Raw genomic sequence first — 18,628 nt, forward strand, 5'->3', positions numbered from 1 at the left:
GTATCACCAAGCCATTGTTGATCCGGCAGATATGTCGCCCCTCAAGAAGCCAACGACTGATGCCGAGCCGCTCCTCAAGTTCAAACCAACGGATGACACTAAGATGGTGGACTTCGTTCCTGGCGATTCATCCAAGCAGTTCACTATCGGGGGGGGGGGGGTCTGGATCCCAAATAGGAAAGTGCGCTCATCGAATTCATCCGTGAGAATCGGGACATCTTCGCATGGAAACCTTCTGACATGCCTGGTGTACCGAGGGAATTCGCTGAGCACCATCTTAATGTTGACGCTAATGCAAAGTCGATTCAGCAATATCTTCGAAGGTTTAATGAGGAGCGACGCAAGGCGATCAGGGAAGAAGTCGCCTGCCTTTTAGCCGCCGGGTTTATCGTCGAGGTCTTCCACCCTAAATGGTTGGCTAACCCGGTCCTAGTGCTAAAAAAGAACGACACTTTCCGCATGTTCATCAACTACACCGACCTCAACAGAGCTTCTCCGAAGGATCCTTTCGCCCTTCCCCGCATTGATCAAATCATTGATTCGGTGGCGGGTTGCGAGCGCTTGTGTTTCTTGGACGCCTACTCCGGGTATCATTAAATCAAGATGGCTTTGCATGATCAGGAGAAGACAGCTTTCATAACCCTGTTTGGGGTTTTTTGTTATGTATCCATGCCGTTTGGGTCAAGAGCGCTGGGGCGACTTACCAGCGCTGTATCCAAAACTGCCTCCGCGGCCAAATCGGACAGAACGTTCACGCTTACGTTGATGACATTGTGATTAAAACTCGTAAGAAGGATACGCTCTTGGAGGATCTCAAGGAAACTTTTGACAATCTGTGGGTGTATCCGATGAAGCTTAATCCCACCAAATATGTCTTTGGCGTTCCCACAGGAAAGCTGTTGGGTTTCTTGGTATCCGAACGCGACATTGAGGCCAACTCGGACAAAATCGAAGCAATTACTTCACTTGGGTAACCAGCAAATGTCAATCAAGTTCAACGCATGGCGGGTCGTATTGCGGCTTTAAGCCGCTTTATAAGCCGCCTGGGGGAGAAATTTATTCCTCTCTATCAGCTGCTTAAGAAAGCTGACCGTTTTGTTTGGACGGACGAGGCCAATGAAGCTTTTGAAGCCCGGAAGCTGCAACTTGTCAACCAACCAGTTTTGGCCACCCCGACTGAAAAGGAGCCTATGCTTCTATACATCGCGGCGAACTCCAAGGCGGTGAGCGTGGTAGTAGCTGTCGAACGGAAGGAAGAAGGAAAAGAATATCCGGTACAACGTCCGATGTATTTTATCAGCGAGGTGCTAACCCTCTCCAAACAACGTTACCCGCACTAGCACAAGTTGGTTTATGGGGTCTTTATGGCGAGTCGGAAGCTCAAACACTATTTCCGAGAACATCCTATCACGGTGGTTAGCTCCGCCCCTCTTGGGGACATCATCTAGAACCTAGAAACAGCAGGGCGAATCGCCAAATGGGTGATTGACCTTAGGCCACACCACATGCGGTATACGCCTCGCACGACTATCAAGTCCCAGGCATTGGTCAACTTCATCAATGATTGGACCGAGTTGCAGATTCCGGAAGACAGGCCTGATCTCACGTACTGGACTATTTATTTTGATGGGTCTAGGCAATTGGAAGGCTCGAGGGCTGGCATGGTGTTGATTTCACCCCAGGGATCCAAGTTCTGTTATGTTCTCCGACTCATGTTCCCATATACCAATAGCGCTGCGGAGTATGAAGCCTGGCTTCATGGTTTGCGACTCGCCAAGGAGATGAATCTCACACGCGTCAAATGTCTTAGCGATTCTGATCTGGTGGCTCAGCAAGTCTCAGGTACATGGGACTCCCAGGACCCCTTGATGGCGGCTTATAGAAGGGCTGTGTCTGATGTGGCGGTCATTTCCATGGCTATCAAGTTGATCATATCGACCGGTGACTTAACGAAGCAGTTGATGCCCTCTCACGCCTCGGCTCGCAACGTAAGCTGGTTCCTCCTAATGTTTTCTGGACATTTTGCATAATCCTTCCGTGAGGTTGCCCTCAGAAGAGGAGTTGGCGATACCAGATCCTGAGTCCCAGTTGGCGGCAGTTCCCCGTGTTACGCCAGATTGGGTTCTTCCTTATTTGGCGTACCTTACACGAGGCGAGTTTCCTTCGGATGAGGTGTTGGCTCGCCAAATCGTCCGTCGGAGCTAATCCATGGTCATCAACGGCGAATTATATAAGCTAAGTACTTCTGGGGTATTTCAAAGATGCGTTTGTTCTGATGAAGGATGCATAATTCTGAACCACATCCATGCCGGAGTTTGTGGGCATCATGCCGGGTCACGTTCCCTGGTCTCAAAGGCGTTCCAACATGGATTCTTTTGGTTGACGGCTCATGCGGACGCGGAAGAGATAGTTCGTCGATGTGATGGCTGTCAACGTTATGGACAACAGGCTCATGTGCCGGCTCAAGACCTAAGGATGATCCCTATCACCTGGCCCTTCGTGGTCTAGGGGTTAGATATGGTTGGCCCCTTTAAGATGTCATCCAATAAAAAACACATCTACTGCTGGCGGTTGATAAATTCACCAAGTGGGTCGAAGCAGAACCTGTTGGCAGCTGTGATGCAGAAACGACCGTCAAATTCTTGAAAAAGTTGATCTTCTGGTTTGGATATCCACACAGCATTATCAATGATAATGGTACCAATTTATCACAAGGGGCAATGCATGAGTTTTGTCACCGTGAGCATATCCGGCTTGATCTGTCTGCGGTCGATCATCCCCAATCTAATGGGCATGCGAAACGGGCGAATCAGGAAGTACTGCGAGGAATCAAGCCCCGACTTATGGTTCCCCTAGAGCGCACCCCAGGGTGTTGGGTTGAGGAGTTGCCTTCGGTATTATGGAGCATCCGAACCACCCCAAATCGTTCTACGGGTTTTACTCCTTTTTTCCTGGTGTACGGAGCAGAAGCCGTTCTTCCTAGTGACATTAGGTATGACTTGCCCAGAGTCGTCGCTTATGTGGAACAGGATAACGAGTTGGCACGTCAGGATTCTTTGGATGCTTTGGAGGAAGCGCGTGATTTGGCTGCCTCCCGATCGACTATCTATCAGCAGGACTTGCGGCGTTATCATAGCCGTCGGGTCAAGAGTCGAGCTTTTTAGGAGGGCGACTTAGTGCTCTGTTTGATCCAAGATCGCACTAGCATGCATAAGTTGTCACCACCATGGGAAGGACCGTTCGTCGTCAGCAAAAACCTTCGCAACGGGTCATACTATTTGGTGGATCTACGGCCTGATCGGCCAACCACGGAGGCTGAGTCAACTCACCCCTGGAACATAGCCCACCTGCGGCCTTATTACACTTGAGCTATTGGCTCCGTCTTTTCTTCTCTCATCTTTTCAAGATTGCAAGTCTTTCATTTATATAAAGCAATAAAGTTGATACCCATGAATTCTGGGTATTTCCTGCCACTTCATCTTCTTGAAAGCATGGATCTTTATTGCTCTTCGACAAGTCTCCCAAGCATGGACGCTATCAATAACAGAGAGCATAAGTCGCCATGCTGGGTATCGATAAGCCAAAGAGGATCAAGTCGCTACAAGCGCACGATTCAAACATGAGAGCCTTATATGATTCTGAGGATTAGGCCGGCTTATTTGGGGTTGTTAGCTCCCAAGTCGTTTTGTGGTAAGAGCGTATACGCTTCTACAATCCTATGACCCGTATTTCCCCTAATCATAGGTCACTTGGGGGCTTCCTCTCACTGAGATCAGCCTTACTACCCATTTGGCTAGCGAAAAATTACAGCACTACAAATGGTTATACTGGACTGTGTGTTGGCCGAATCGCCATATGGACCCATGAATTCTTGGCGAGTCAATCCGCTCTATGGACCCCGAACTCGCCTTGGTTAAAACATGCATGGTACCGGCTAGTGCCCCACATGGAGAATAGAGAAACCATTGGTTCATTGAACCTGCTTCACTGAAGCTTGACACGCGCCTGATTAGCCAGTGTAAATACTTTAGCTTTTTTACACAAAAAGTCTCCCTCGGGTAGCACTTGAGTTTGTCTAACTCGTCCTATCCTGTCGCGACTTGAACGAGCCGACGAAATTATTACTCTCACCTTCCTGGAACTGCCACAAGGTTTCACAGATTTATACGACTCGCCGGATGTTTTTGAACCGGGTTTTTTCTGCATATAATTTGCCAGAACATTTGAGTCGGTTATTATTTATTATCATCCATTACTCATTGAGATGGTTTGATATATGTTTTTAGCCCAACAGGTTGGTGATCAATATCTTTACTGACGTGGCGGGTCAAGCATCATAAGGCGCCTCAAGGGCGACACAGGGTTTTTTAAAGATCATATAAGAGTTCCACAACAGGCATAAGCAAGGGATTGTTTTCTACAATAACCTATTACATGGCTTGGCTGGCCAAATCAGTAAGATCTATTCTGCTGGTGCCTCCGGGTCAACTTGCCCTAAGCTGTGGCCGACTTCAGGTTGTAAATCGCCCAGTACCCAATTGCACTTGGATAGAGCGGCAAATTCGTCTTCATCATTCAAAAATGCTGAAAGATCCGCCTCCAAATCAAAAGGTTTTTTGTGCCGACGAGCAGTCAAGCTGGTTGTCACAAAGGTTGGCGGGTTTACCTTTTTGTTCATGTCGTCATAAGCAGCTTGGTATTTTGAGAAATCCAAGCTTGTTGCTAGTTGAGTCGCTGCCAAGCGTGATTCCCTGACGACACACTGATAATCATCTTGAGTAAATTTTGACTCGTCGTCCTTAAGCTGTGGGAAGCCTGCTGCTACTTCTTCGGGTTTTAGTTCTGGAGCATACGCCAAACACCGACTCAACGTAGTCAGCGCCCCTTTCCGGGCGGCTGGTCGGGTTAGCTCACCTATCTGAGGCAGAAGGCTAGATAAGCAGCCAAGCATCTTTTTGATTGATGTGATTGGTTCCTTGGCGCCCATCACTGCTTTCACGGTCAGCACGCTCCTAGTATACATTTGCTCAGTCAATGTGTAAATCTCCTTTAACCTCAAGATGCAGTCGTCCTGAAGGTTGGCGGCTCTCGGTCCTGCATAAGGGACAATAATGGTCAGTGTTTTTTTCACTCTATTTTTTCTTTTACAAAGTACAAAATCAGGGATTCCTTCTTACCAAAGATGGCATGTGTCATGTTGGAGATATGTTTATTTAAGCCGGCCAGCTCTTGTTGCACAGCTTCTAGTTTTGTTTTAGCCATGTCCGCTCGCTTTAGCGTGGTGGCCTGGTCAGCTTGAGACTTCTTGTTGGCGGCTTTCAGCTTTTCCATATCAGCTAAGATCATCTGGTATTTTTCTTCTGCTTTAGCCCGCGCATCTTGCTGGTCGGCTAAACTTTTCTTTAAGTCTCCCAACGTCGACTCAGCTTGGGCCAGAGATTCCTGTCAACATATTATCAAGGGACAAGTCTCAGAATTATTGCAAGCAACACCCCTGACACTTGGGGGCTAATGTATAATTTTTTAGATAAAACTATACCACATCAAGACCCGGCTCATCTTTCAAAAGATGACCCGGCCCTTGGGGGTTATAAGTCGAAAGTTTTTTCTACAATCAAGACCCGGCTCATCTTTCAAAAGATGACCCGACCCTTGGGGGTTACAAGTCGAAAGTTTTCTCTACAATCAAGACCCGGCTCATCTTTCAAAAGATGACCCGGCCCTTGGGGGCTAATGAGGAGGGTATGCATTAAGGCTCACCTCATGTTTATTCTTCATTATATGGAGCAGATTCTTATCCATTTCATAACTTGTTTCCAGGAGACTTGCGAAGCCGGAGGAGAGCTCTTTAAACTCAAGATTTTCATATTGAGAGAGTTTGGCCTTGGAAATTTCATGTCCACTAGAAGGATGGGATGATGTTGATACATGCTTCGATAAGACTGTCGAAGCTGGCTTAGAAAAGCCAGTACCAGTAATGATTAATTACAGCGTCAGGATCTTCAGTCGCCTTCAACGGATTTGGCGGGTTGGATGCTTCCATGCCTTCCTTGGAAGAACTTGGAAGGTCAACCAGGTCATCAGATATATCTTTCGCCGGGTCAGCACGAGCCGGCGCTGGCATTTCTTGAAGTTCTGGAGCCGGGGTGGAAGTTGAGCCGCCAGTTTTTCTCTTCTTCGCTTGCGCTCTAAGGAAAAGAGGGTCATGCTTAAAAGCAAGCATCATCATCATCAGGAAAAACGTAAGTATTATAAGGACTTACCCCGGTACGCGAACCATTGGTGGAAGTGCCAACATCATTGAGTCGCCTGACGAAGGGGGAGAAGTCTGCAAAAAGTAATATCTGAAAATATGAGCGGGTTACAAGTATGATCCAAAGGAAAACGAAGGTAGACATTGATAAAGGATACCTCATTTTGCCGTTTCTTGGTAGGAGTTTTCACTGGTAACCCGGACACCAAATCTCCTATGTGGCTCCGAGTCTTCCGATAGGAAGCGTGTTGCGCCTTCTTCAAGAGAAAATTAGGATCCAGACAAGCATTCGGGTGAGACATGGGAACTTTCCCACAAACTCGTCTGGCCGGCTTAGGCGCAGGAGAAGATGAGTCGGAAGAAATAGAAATTACCTCTACGCCGTCATCTTGGCTTTCGTTATCATCATTTTATACATAAGAGATGCAGAGATATAAGCACAAATTATAGCAATGGATGTCAAGACAAAGGAGATAGAATTTTACCTCTGAAGACACATCGCCGACTTGGGATTCGTCCACATCGGACGATTTGGTGATGGCGGATTTGTTTTTACCCTTGGTTTTCCTCTTTGGAGGCGGTCTGGCTTGCTTCAGGGCCGTCTTCTTCGGCCTCTTTGACCAGAATTGGTCACCTTTCTGAAGTGGAATTTTCATTATGCGAATCAGAATCCGAGTAAGTCGGGAAGAATGAACCAAAGGCGGGTTAAATTATTTACCTTAGGAGCCGTGCTCATCTTGCAGAACGGCTTAAGCCCTATCTGGCTACACTTGGCCAAACGCTCGCCGGTTAGCTTCTTGATAATGGTCACAATATCTTCCTCTGTGAGTGCTGTGCGGAAGTAGCATTGGGGGTGGTCCAAAATACCATCAAACTCACACATCAATCCATCTCGGCGACTCAAGGGAAGGATGCGCCATTCCACCCAGCAGCGGATCAGATCAACTCCAGTAAGACCGTTGTTTGTTAAAGATCGTAACTCGAATAGCACTGGAATAAAATCCGACTCCTCTTCTTCGGTGAGCTTGTCTGGAAGTTTGAAGTTTGTAGGCAGACGTTCCTTCCTATAGCCGAGGAGTTTTTTTCACCCGGAGGGGAAGTTTCCTGGAATTAAAACCAAGACTCGCCCCAGCCTTTGGGATGGCTAGGCATGGCGAGTGAAGGGAATGAGCTGTCTCTGCGGCATTGAACGTTGACCCCTCCAAGTTCAAAGCTAGGGCCATTGGCAAATTAGGTCTGGCGATTCAAATGGAAGAAGTACCAAAACAAAGGGACTGATGGTTCCATCCGCAAGTAGGCTTCACAGAATACATGGAACTGGCATATGTTGCTGATCGAGTTGGGGCCCAGGTCTTGGAGGCGGACGTTCATGAAGGCCATAGCATCTCTGAGGAATTTTGATCCTGGCGACTTAAACCCCCGTTCGAGGTGCTCAGCAAAAACAACTATCTCCCCTTCCTTCGGGTTGGGGATTTCTTCGCCTAATCCGGATCGCCATCCGGTAAGTTCTTTCGGGTCAAGATTCCCCGTTTTCACGCAGTCGTTGAGGAAGGCATCGTCAACTTTGGTCGGGAGCCAATCGGCCTTGAAAACGGTACCCATGGCTACAGAGGAAAGGGTCACGGGTAAATTAACTCGCCGAGCACTTGTTGAGTGGCTATGAGGATCTATTAACCAGCCAAACATTTGTCGAGTGGCCAAGGAAATCTGTTAAACTCGCTAATAAGGGACCAGATCTGGGCACAAGGGCGACTTAGGAATTTCCTATTGTTTAGGGAAGACATCTCAGAGCATCAAAGATGTTCGGTAAAATGGTGAAGTGCGGATCTATAAACAGGTTTCTACATGGCAGGTAGTCAAATATGGATCTACGAACAAGTTAAAATGAATGGAAAAAGGCATGGATAAGGTAAAACAGTCTATGGCTGGGGTAAAAATAGTGAGTGTGATTTGACAGAAGCCTTTTTTTTAGTTCCTCAAATAGGAGCGATTGAGGATATGGTCAATGCTACCATGCCTACTACTACTGTGAATCAATCAGCATATCTGGAGGCATTCGAGGTGTTCTAAGAAACCGGCAAACGATGAACATCGAGGAGCTGAGATCTGTTTTTAATGGCGAAGGACTGACCTGATGATGGCGTCCGGAAGCGACCGTGGGAGATCCGCGGTGAGTGTTGCGTTCTTGGTTGGCTCGGAAATGCGTCAGACGCGGCGGCCGGTGACCGAGTTCCTCGGGCGGCGATGGAGTTCTCGGTGCGGTCGCGGGGAAGAAGAGGCCGACGAAATGGGTAGGTGAAGGTGTTTTTTGCTCCCTTTCCCGAGCCTATTTAATGGGTCGGGCGCTGGAAAAAAGGCGCCTCACGCAGGAACTGAAAAGACAAGATAAAGATTTGCAATAATAGCGCCAAGATTTTCGGGATATCTGTGCCGGGAGATCCGTTGGGGATTGCATTGTCATTTCTTCCAAGATTAAAGGGATAAGATGATGCCATCAAGAAACGGTTCGGCGACTTGGATATTTCCACAAAGAATGGCGGTTTAAGCTTATGATGCATAAAAGGAGCAGAATGAGTCGTCCCTAACTAGGTAAGAGTATCGGCGTGAACAGGTTCAAGTCAATCTAGGGCCTAATGTTGGGGATATTACCTGTGGTGTGACCCGCCCTAGTTGGGCCGGGTCACCAAGTGGGCGACTCATCTTTTGGCGATTCAAGCTTTGGCCCAGTAGGCCCAGCAGCTGGTTGGCGGTTCAAGAGCCTCGTGGAGAACCGATTATCGGGGAGTTCTCCACTCTTGGAAGGCACGGTCACTTAGAGATAGAAAGAAGCATGACTTGCGTGATGGCAAGGACTCTTGTAAACCCTAAGGGCTCGGCCTGTATATAAAGGTGAGTCCCTCGGAAGGTGAGGGCAGGTTAGAAATCATCGAGATCTAGGTCAGGCGAGTTATGCCCTCCTTGTAATCGAAACATCATCAATACAACACAAAGCAGGACGTAGGCTTTTACCTCCTCACGAGGGGCCGAACCTGGGTAAATCTGAGTCCCGCTCCTGTTCAACCCCTTTTAGTGGCCACCAAGGTGCGATGGCTCCAATGCTAAGTCCTTTCACTAGGACATCTGCCGTGACAAAACCACGACGGAGAGGGAACGAGAGCGCGTGGCAAAGTCGTCAGAATCGTGACTCAAGTCTTAGAATCTTACGATCTTATGATCCAAACTACACCCTCCGATTCCATGATTTTTCTCATAGAGTCTAAGTTTCCACGATCCCAATAGTTATGATTCGATGATTCACGATCCTAGCAACGGAGGTCTAATCCAATTCAGAATCGCGATTCTGACAACTTTGGCACGTGGAGAACTTGGATCGCGATGTGGCAATCGGCGACGCTTCCTATGCAGAGCGCCTTATGAAATCAAATGCCACGCTAGAAGAGCGAGCCACAAAGTGCAAGGCAGAGATCAAGAGGCAGGCTTCGGACAAGCTTGCACAAAGTACCCAGGACCTCGCCGACACCTACTCTAAGAACTTGCAGAAGTAAAAGGACCGCTTCACGAAGAGGCACGGTGAGGTTGAAGCCGAAATCGCGAGAGTCAAATTGTAGCTCGCGGAGTTGGAGGTCCTAAAAACATAACACAGCGTAGCTATAGGCTATGACCCGCCGTGAGCTGGAGGAGCTCCAAGTGCAGGTGGGAGTCATCAGCAACGAGGCATAGCGTACCCACGACGAAGCTGCTCGGAAATCCGGGGAACAACACTTGTGCTCCAAGATGTCCCGAGAGCTTGTAGAGCGTTCCCACAGTGCCCTATCCGCCCTTTCCATCGGTAGGGTAGAGAACAGCTGGCCTTCTTCACAAGACTTGTGGAGCAGCTGGAGGCAGGGTCCACCCAGTGGAACGAGATCCATGATGTTGAGTGTCGTGACCTCCTGAGCGAGGCGACGACCTGCATGTTCAACAACCTACTACGCGTCAATCGTTACATGGACTTCAACCAGTTGTTGTTGTTGGTCCCTAAGGAGCTTCGAGACGAATTCGCGGGGGCGTTGGAAGACAATGTGCTGAGTCTGCTAGAACGGTTCGCCCCTGCTAAAGAGGGGTTCGGCAAAGATGGCGGTGTCGTCGTTGAAGACACCGACAACATCTCTGTCGCGTGAGCCCTCCTAGATCTCCTTCCTATAATAGGGTAGACGCGGATAGCGTGCGCTCAGCAAGGCCAGAGGGTTTAGGGATCTTAGGGCTGGTAGGAGTCTGTGAGTCGTGATGCTTAGGGTCCCTACCTTGATGCACAAGCAACTCGTGCCAAGGAAACCAGGGTGCGTTGAGAGGGAAATGCGAGGGAGGAAACCCGAGGGGTGTTTTTAGACTTAGCTCCTTCGACGTGTGCGGACTAGAGCGAGTCCTCCGCAGGTAGTGTCTTGTGAGGCGCAGTCCCTCGGGAAGCCTTCTACCCATGAGGCACCACTCACGAGCCCTCCTAATGGGAGGAAGGCTGATGAGGCCTTCAGTATCCTGCGCCGGGGAAATTTCTAAGTTTTTGCAAGTAATGCAGCGGGGCACACTCAGATGGTATCTTGTGGGTGTTGCACGATGGGTCAAGAGCACCAATAACCTGGTGAGGTGACGTACACGAGAGCAGGCCCACGAGCCAGAGCTCAATCACTTGGATTTAGGAGTGTCGCAGGGACAGACCCGAGGCCAGACACCGTGCCCAACCCCTGCTCGCATGACAAACACGTGGGAGATTGCGAGCGCGCACCCCTCCTGACGTGTACTCAACTGCAAGCACTTATTATTCTGAAGGGAATGAGATTTACTGATGCACGGAGCGGGTTCATTACATAACCAAAGAGATACATATTTCCTGTTCAAAATGGGTCAGGTTGAGGCTGTGGCTGGGAGGCATCGCTCAAAAGATGACATAAATGTTGCCATCATGGACACTGGTCATCCTGAGTATGATGCAACTGAAAAGTGCCCTCATTATCAAAATGCCCGCGATTACTGAGGATGGGGCCCCAACACTGAGCATGCCCACGAGAGTGGGAAAGGGCACTCACATGTTGTGGGCAGCGTAGGTAGAGCGAGCCCCGAAGCATGTACAACTCCATCTCGCTCATATCTTTGGGGCACTGATAGAACTTACTATGATGGAGGGCATTCCATGTATTTTGTATCGGAACACCCTCCATAGTCACGAATGGAGCCATGAGGGGTGCTCACTGGTTGTGAACTACGTCCGCATTTCTTTTGATGCGAGACTCCAGGCTCATGCGCATCAGCCTCACGAAGGTGGCTTCGGCACCCTCGAGTCCGAAAGGCATATGCATGAGCGAGGTGAAGGAGGGAGGGGACTCTCGTGGCGAGCCCGGTTGAGGGTGATCAAGTCGACGTACATGCGCCTGCTGCTGTGCGGCTTGGCGACGGGGGTAGGGTTGGCGATCCACTTTGGTTGGGGAGCCTCATAGGCGATTCTCTTATCCTGGAGCTTGTTGACTTTCTAGGTGAGGACTTCCTACTTCTCGGGCACGTTGGGCTTGGCAGGTCGCGCACTCTGGCACGTGGCTAGTTAATGTTGTCCAAGCTGACACATCATGGCTTGCTAGGAGTAAGGTGACGAGCATGCCTTCCTATCTGAGGTCGGGCCCGCCACTAATAGCGAAGGAGGGGTCTGCGTCGGCTCGATCTAGTGAAGCCTTCTTGGACACGTTTCGCTCCTGGGAAAGCAGGGGTTTATTCTAAATGGGCGCCTCCTCAGCAAGCCCTTGAGGCATGTTCTCGTAGGCCGGGTACGCGGTGGAGGCAACCTTGTAGGTGTGCTTGAGGGAGTGCACAGCTTGTGAACGACACTCATGGCCTTTGTGGACTTGGGGTGGTCCCTGTAATCGAAGGCGACGGGGAACTTGGACCACCTAAGTCGGACGGGGGACTCGAGCGCTGGGAGGAATGCATCCAACTCACGAGAGAATTGCCTCCAATGGCAGTGCGATAGAGGGGCCTGGGCCCCGCCCAAGATGCAGACCACCCCGTGGGCCTCCTTGTAGCCCCTGGCGTTCTCTGCAGGAGGGGAGTTATTGGCGTGTGGCGGGGCTGCGTTGGCCTAAGGGTCAGCCTGCCGCGACTAGTTCTACTAACCTTGACGGTTGTTGTCGGCCAGCTCCATTGCCTCCACCGTGGCCCTTGTTGCCCTCCTTGTGTTCATTACAGCGCTCAGTGCGGCTCTCACGAAGCATCTTGAGTTTGTAGCTGTCTTCGGTGTTGTGGGAGTTCACGTTGTGGTAGGCGCAACGGGGACGGTCGCCCTTCTTGACCTTGCCACGATTGGGGCCACACTTGTAGTCTGGCTCCGCCGCGAGCACGGAAGGTCCCTTGCGCTTGTTGTCCTTTCGCTTGGACTTCGTCGCCCCAGGTTCAGTGTCACGGTCGTTGTGGAGGAAAAGATGCCCCTCATCATCCTTGGTGCAATGGCCGGCGCAGATGAACAGCTCCGCTACAGAGTCGAGCTCGTCCCTGACAGAGAACTTCTTGCGCATCTTTACGTTGGGGCCACCATTGGTGAAAGCAGAGACAACCTCAAGTCGGAAACCTTCAGGATCCTGTTGCATACCTAGTTGAAGCGTCGGAAGAACTTGCGAAGGGGCTCGCTGGGGCATTGGCGCATGACCCATATGTCAGTGAGCATGAGGGGATGATCTCTTTTGCCCGTGAAATTGGTGATGAACTTCTTGCACAGGTCCTCCCACGATGAGATGGACACTTTGGGAAGGTTCATAACCCACGAGCGTGCATCATACTTAAGCGCCATGGCGAACCAGTTCGCCATGACCGGGTTGTCCCCCCATGCCACCTTGACACTGATGGTGTAGACCAAGAGGAACTCCGTGGGGTTGGCATTGTCATCATAGAGAGGAGGGAGCTCTAGATTGAACTTTTTGGGCCACACCACGGGGGAAAGGGCTACGTATCCCCCGATGGTGACGACGCCTCCATCAAGAGCCGCGGAGTTCTGGTGCCCGACTATGGCAATGTCTTGGAGAACACGATCCTGATAGTTGCACGCCTTTTCGAGGGTCACATGTGCATCCGAGGGCAAGCGGCGGACGATCTATCAGCTATTAGTGCCGGACAGCGCAATCGGATCCGGAGCACGTGTCGCAGGGTGCCGCTCAGCCTCGTCGCGGACAAGTGGAGGAGGAGTGTCGCGCCCAAATGGTTGGCACCCAACGGCGAAGCAGGCAGGGAGCAAGAGAGCGCATGTCCATCTCGTGCAGCATCGACGAGCTTGGTAATACATCCAAGCCACGCCTCATAGACATCCTTGGTGAGGAGGTGGCGCATCAGCTCTTGAGCTGTGAGCAGAGCAGTGACCGGAGCGGCTGGGCCGTGACGCGCAAACAAGAAGGCAGTTCACTGACGGGTGAACAAAGGAGGCCACCCGCTCCCCAACAGGCTTGGTGAGGGTGCACGGAAGCCGCCCTCTGCACCCCAAGCATCAGGCGTCATGTGGACCCTGGCGGCATCTCACACCATAGAGCCCTCCCTATGAGCGGCCACTTCGTCCATGTAGATGTTAACATCAAAGTCCAAGGCACGAAGACAGCAAGTCCCCCTACCTAGCGTGCTAAATGTTGCAGTCCGGGACCCACGTCCAAGAAGCTCCTTCAAGACCAAGGGTTCAAACACTAGGGGTGCTTGGCTTGGCAACCGGCAACACAACGACAACTTTGATAAGGCTGGAGACGAGCTCACTCTATCTCACCGAGCACGAAGGGGACGTGTGAGCTACCCAGGTTCGGGCCACCGTGCGGTGTAATACCCTACTCTTGCCGGTGTAGGATTGTTGTGTAATTGAGAGCTGTGCTCAAGGTAGATGAGGTGTGGGGGAGAGAATGGCTCCATCCCTTACAAGGAAGTTGCCCGTTCTCTCTTGTAGCGCCTTGTTCCGCTTCCCTAAAATTAGCAGCGGGAACGGGTGGCCACAGGGCTGTAATTCAAAGGGGGGACATGAGCCTAGGCTGTCGTGACTAAAGAAAGTATTTTCCTGATAAAGTGGTCTTCATGACACGCTTATGGGCTCGGCGAGGACCTCCGTCCTAACGTGTTGATCCATCCTGACCTCCTTTCACTAGAATGGTAAGGTTTGAGGACCTCCTTTTGGCAGGCAGCCATTACTGAACCCTAACTAGCAAGCGGAAATCCTCCTTGTCGGAGCCTTCTCACACGACCTCTGTCGTCCTTGTATGTATGGGTGTGTCACCCACGTGATGGGCGCGGAGCCCGCGGTTGGCTCCGTACGACCTGTCTCGCGAGGTGGCCCCACAAGGGGTCCCGACAGGGCTTGATCTAGCGTCGGGCGGCCTTGGCAGGGCTTGATCTAGCGGAAAGGGGTCTTGACAGGCTTGCCCCTCACGAGGCACCTATTCCCGGACTAGGCGGGACAAATATATCTTCATGGTCCGGCTCAAGTGTCATCCTGGGGAGCGACGGCGGACGGGCCGTGGTACCCTGGTTCCCACTGGGCCAACAATGTTGTGATGTGATATGGCGAAGATGTGATTTGATATATGTTGATGTATGAGATGATCATGTTTCGTAATAGTTATCACGACATGCATGTCGATGAGAATGACAACCGGCAGGATCCATATGGTTTTCTTTATATTACTTTATAACATTGCTTTACTTTATCGCTATGCGTTAGCAATAGCTGTAGAACAAATATTTAGCGAGACAACCACGTGATGACACGATGGTGGAGATCATGATGATGGATATCATGGTGTCATGCTTGCGATGATGGAGATCATACCGGTGCTTAAAGATGGAGATCGAAAGCACAAGATGATGATGGCCATATCATCTCAGTTATTAATTGCATGAGAGGTTTGTCCTTTTATGCATCTTAGTTTCCTTAGGACGATGGTAACATTATGAGATGACCCCTCACTTAATTCAGGTTAAAATGTGTTCTCCCCAAATATGCACCATTGCAAAAGTTCATCGTTTTAAAGCACAACATGATGACTCGGTGTGATAGACTCTTCATTCACATACAACATGTGTAAGCCAGTTTTTCACATGCAGAATACTTGGGATAAACTAGACAAACCTAACATGCACACACATTGAGGGGACCTCGACTTGCGAGTCAAGATTGCTAAATGAATGTGCTCAGTGATCACAGAGATCAATGCTCACCGAACACACAGAAACTGAATAACAATATTCTTACATCCACACATACCGTTTGATACAATAAATGACCAATGCGGTCAAGTCTTAAATATATAGGGCCTTGAGGTCCAACACACCAAACTTGACCAATAGAGGAAATATTGGTCGAAAGCGTGAACCCATGCCATCAGCCTCAACCTACAAACATTATGACTAGGAAGCGTCCAAGCTCGCAGGAACGTCACCAAGTTAATCTGTACCATATCCTGTTCTCTCATACCTAGTCAATGAAATAACCAGTGGAAAGCCAATGAGTACTTTGAATGTACTCGCAAAGAGCCCATGATATGGATAATGAAGTTGGTACGGTAACATATAATATGCTGAATTGGTGGATAGCAGCTTAACTGTAAATAAAACTGATCATAGACGGATGTGCAACATAAGCAATAGGGTATTTAGAAGAACATGTTACAGATATCAACATATCTGATGTGCGCTGAACACTCCGGGTTGACCCAATATGCCAAGTCACCAAACTTGGTCATATCAACTATTTCTCATATATCACTTTGAACACACACACACTCACACTTGGTTTATGCGGAAACGACTGGACGTAGTTTAAGCAGGATTACCCAACTGTCCTTGACCGTGGACACGGCTATTCGAATAGTTTTACACTCTGTAGAGGTTGTATGCTGTACCCACGAGATGCGAGAAACTTCCGTGTCATCCACGACTCGCGGTATATAACATACCCGAGTTAAGTACCCGATCAATGCCTTTCCCCTGATGATACTAGACAAAGAGGTCCACTCGATTGGTACCCAGCTCACATGATGTATGTCTTACGAGCACCGACTCTCGACAATATCATCCATGCGGGGACCAACAATGTGCCCGGAACACATAAAAACGGCATAGTCATCCTAACTAACACAACCCCGTCACGTGAGTGACCACACATCACTCCCACCACTAGTAATGTGGCTCTTTGTTGGCACCGACCAGAGTAATCAACAAAGCTCTATGCCATAAAGGGGTAACATGGTCGCACATGTAAGGTTCGGACGGTCGACACATCATAAATCTAATCCCATTTTCAAAACCACTCACACAAAAATATACCCCGTACACCACTTCTCCAAAAGTGGCTACCTATCTCATTATCACCCTCGGGCATTAGTGGCACCCGATGGGGTTTTCATAAACCTTTAATTTTTATCATCATCATGCTCATGCTTCTAATATGTTTAGCTCTACTTGTCAACATGATATTAGCGTGACCCTCATAGGTGGTAGGATCAAGCTCAAGATGCAAGTGCTCCGGAGGAGCCATCGAACACATCATACCGATGATTTACCAAAAATCATATGCAACTAGAATAATTGCTCTACTTAGCATGCAAAAAATATTTTGATCAAACATGGTCAAAGGGTTGCTTCCCTTTGCTCACATAAGTACTTGGTGTCTTCGAGGTCTTCCGATCCAACTCCGAGTACTCCGTCAACTATCGTCGGAAACAATGACAATAAGCCACACAGCAAGCAGAAGTAAAAAGTACTATATAAATGGAAGTTTTATTTTTCTTGGACCTCTCTGGTCATATGAAAAATACATGAAGCTTGCTACAGGAGATGTGGATCATCAGGGAATTTTGAATCGATGAAAGGAAGAATAGGCGATCCTTATAGAAGCCTACAAAAAATATTATGATAAAACTTAGTGCAGGAACTCATTTAACCGAGCATGAATTTAGAAATATTTAGGAAATTGTTTCACTGGATTTGGAGTTGATATGAATATACTAGGGATTTTCCAATACTGGATAATTACCAAATAGGAGCTATTTATTTATCGCAACAGAAATATGGGAGATAAAAATGTTGGCTGTGGCTCAAAAAATAAGGCATGATATTAGAAGGCTTCGGAATTTGGAATCACTCCATTTGGAGTGGATTTGAATCCTCTAGGATTTTTGAAACGGGGGCTAGAAGCACCCCAAATCTGTATTTACATATAAATATAGTATAAAAGTTGTTTGGAAAAAATTTCAAATCACACCTCTGGATAGATCTTGATTTTTGGGACCTGTAGAATTTTGAATCAACCAAATTGGAGTGAAAATGAATTTCTTTAGAATTTTGAGGTTTCTGGAAAAAGAAAAAGCAGAGAAGGGGGCCACCAGGGAGGCTATTGTTGGAAATATGCCCTAGAGGCAATAATAAATTTGTTATTACTGTATTTCTTAGTTCATGATAATCGTTTATTATCCATGCTATAATTGTATTGATTGGAAACACAATACTTGTGTGGATACATAGACAAAACACTGTCCCTAGTAAGCCTCTAGTTGACTAGCTCGTTGATCAAAGATGGTCAAGGTTTCCTGGCCATAGGCAAGTGTTGTCACTTGATAACGGGATCACATCATTAGGAGAATCATGTGATGGACTAGACCCAAACTAATAGACGTAGCATGTTGATCGTGTCATTTTGTTGCTACTGTTTTCTAAGTGTCAAGTATTTGTTCCTATGACCATGAGATCATATAACTCACGGACACCGGAGGAATGCTTTGTGTGTATCAAACGTCGCAACGTAACTGGGTGACTATAAAGATGCTCTACAGGTATCTCCGAAGGTGTTCGTTTAGTTAGTATGGATCGAGACTGGGATTTGTCACTCCGTGTGACGGAGAGGTATCTCGGGGCCCACTCGGTAATACAACATCACACACAAGCCTTGCAAGCAATGTGACTTAGTGTAAGTTATGGGATCTTGTATTACGGAACGAGTAAAGAGACTTGCCGGTAAACGAGATTGAAATAGGTATGCGGATACTGACGATCGAATCTCGGGCAAGTAACATACCGAAGGACAAAGGGAATGACATACGGGATTATATGAATCCTTGGCACTGAGGTTCAAACGATAAGATCTTCATAGAATATGTAGGATCCAATATGGGCATCCAGGTCCCGCTATTGGATATTGACCGAGGAGTCTCTCGGGTCATGTCTACATAGTTCTCGAACCCGCAGGGTCTGCACACTTAAGGTTCGACGTTGTTTTATGCGTATTTGAGTTATATGGTTGGTTACCGAATGTTGTTCGGAGTCTCAGATGAGATCACGGACGTCACGAGGGTTTCCGAAATGGTCCAGAAACGAAGATTGATATATAGGATGACC

The sequence above is a fragment of the Hordeum vulgare genome, chromosome 6H, assembly GCF_904849725.1.
Source record: "Hordeum vulgare subsp. vulgare chromosome 6H, MorexV3_pseudomolecules_assembly, whole genome shotgun sequence".
NCBI classification, from domain to species: domain Eukaryota; kingdom Viridiplantae; phylum Streptophyta; class Magnoliopsida; order Poales; family Poaceae; genus Hordeum; species Hordeum vulgare.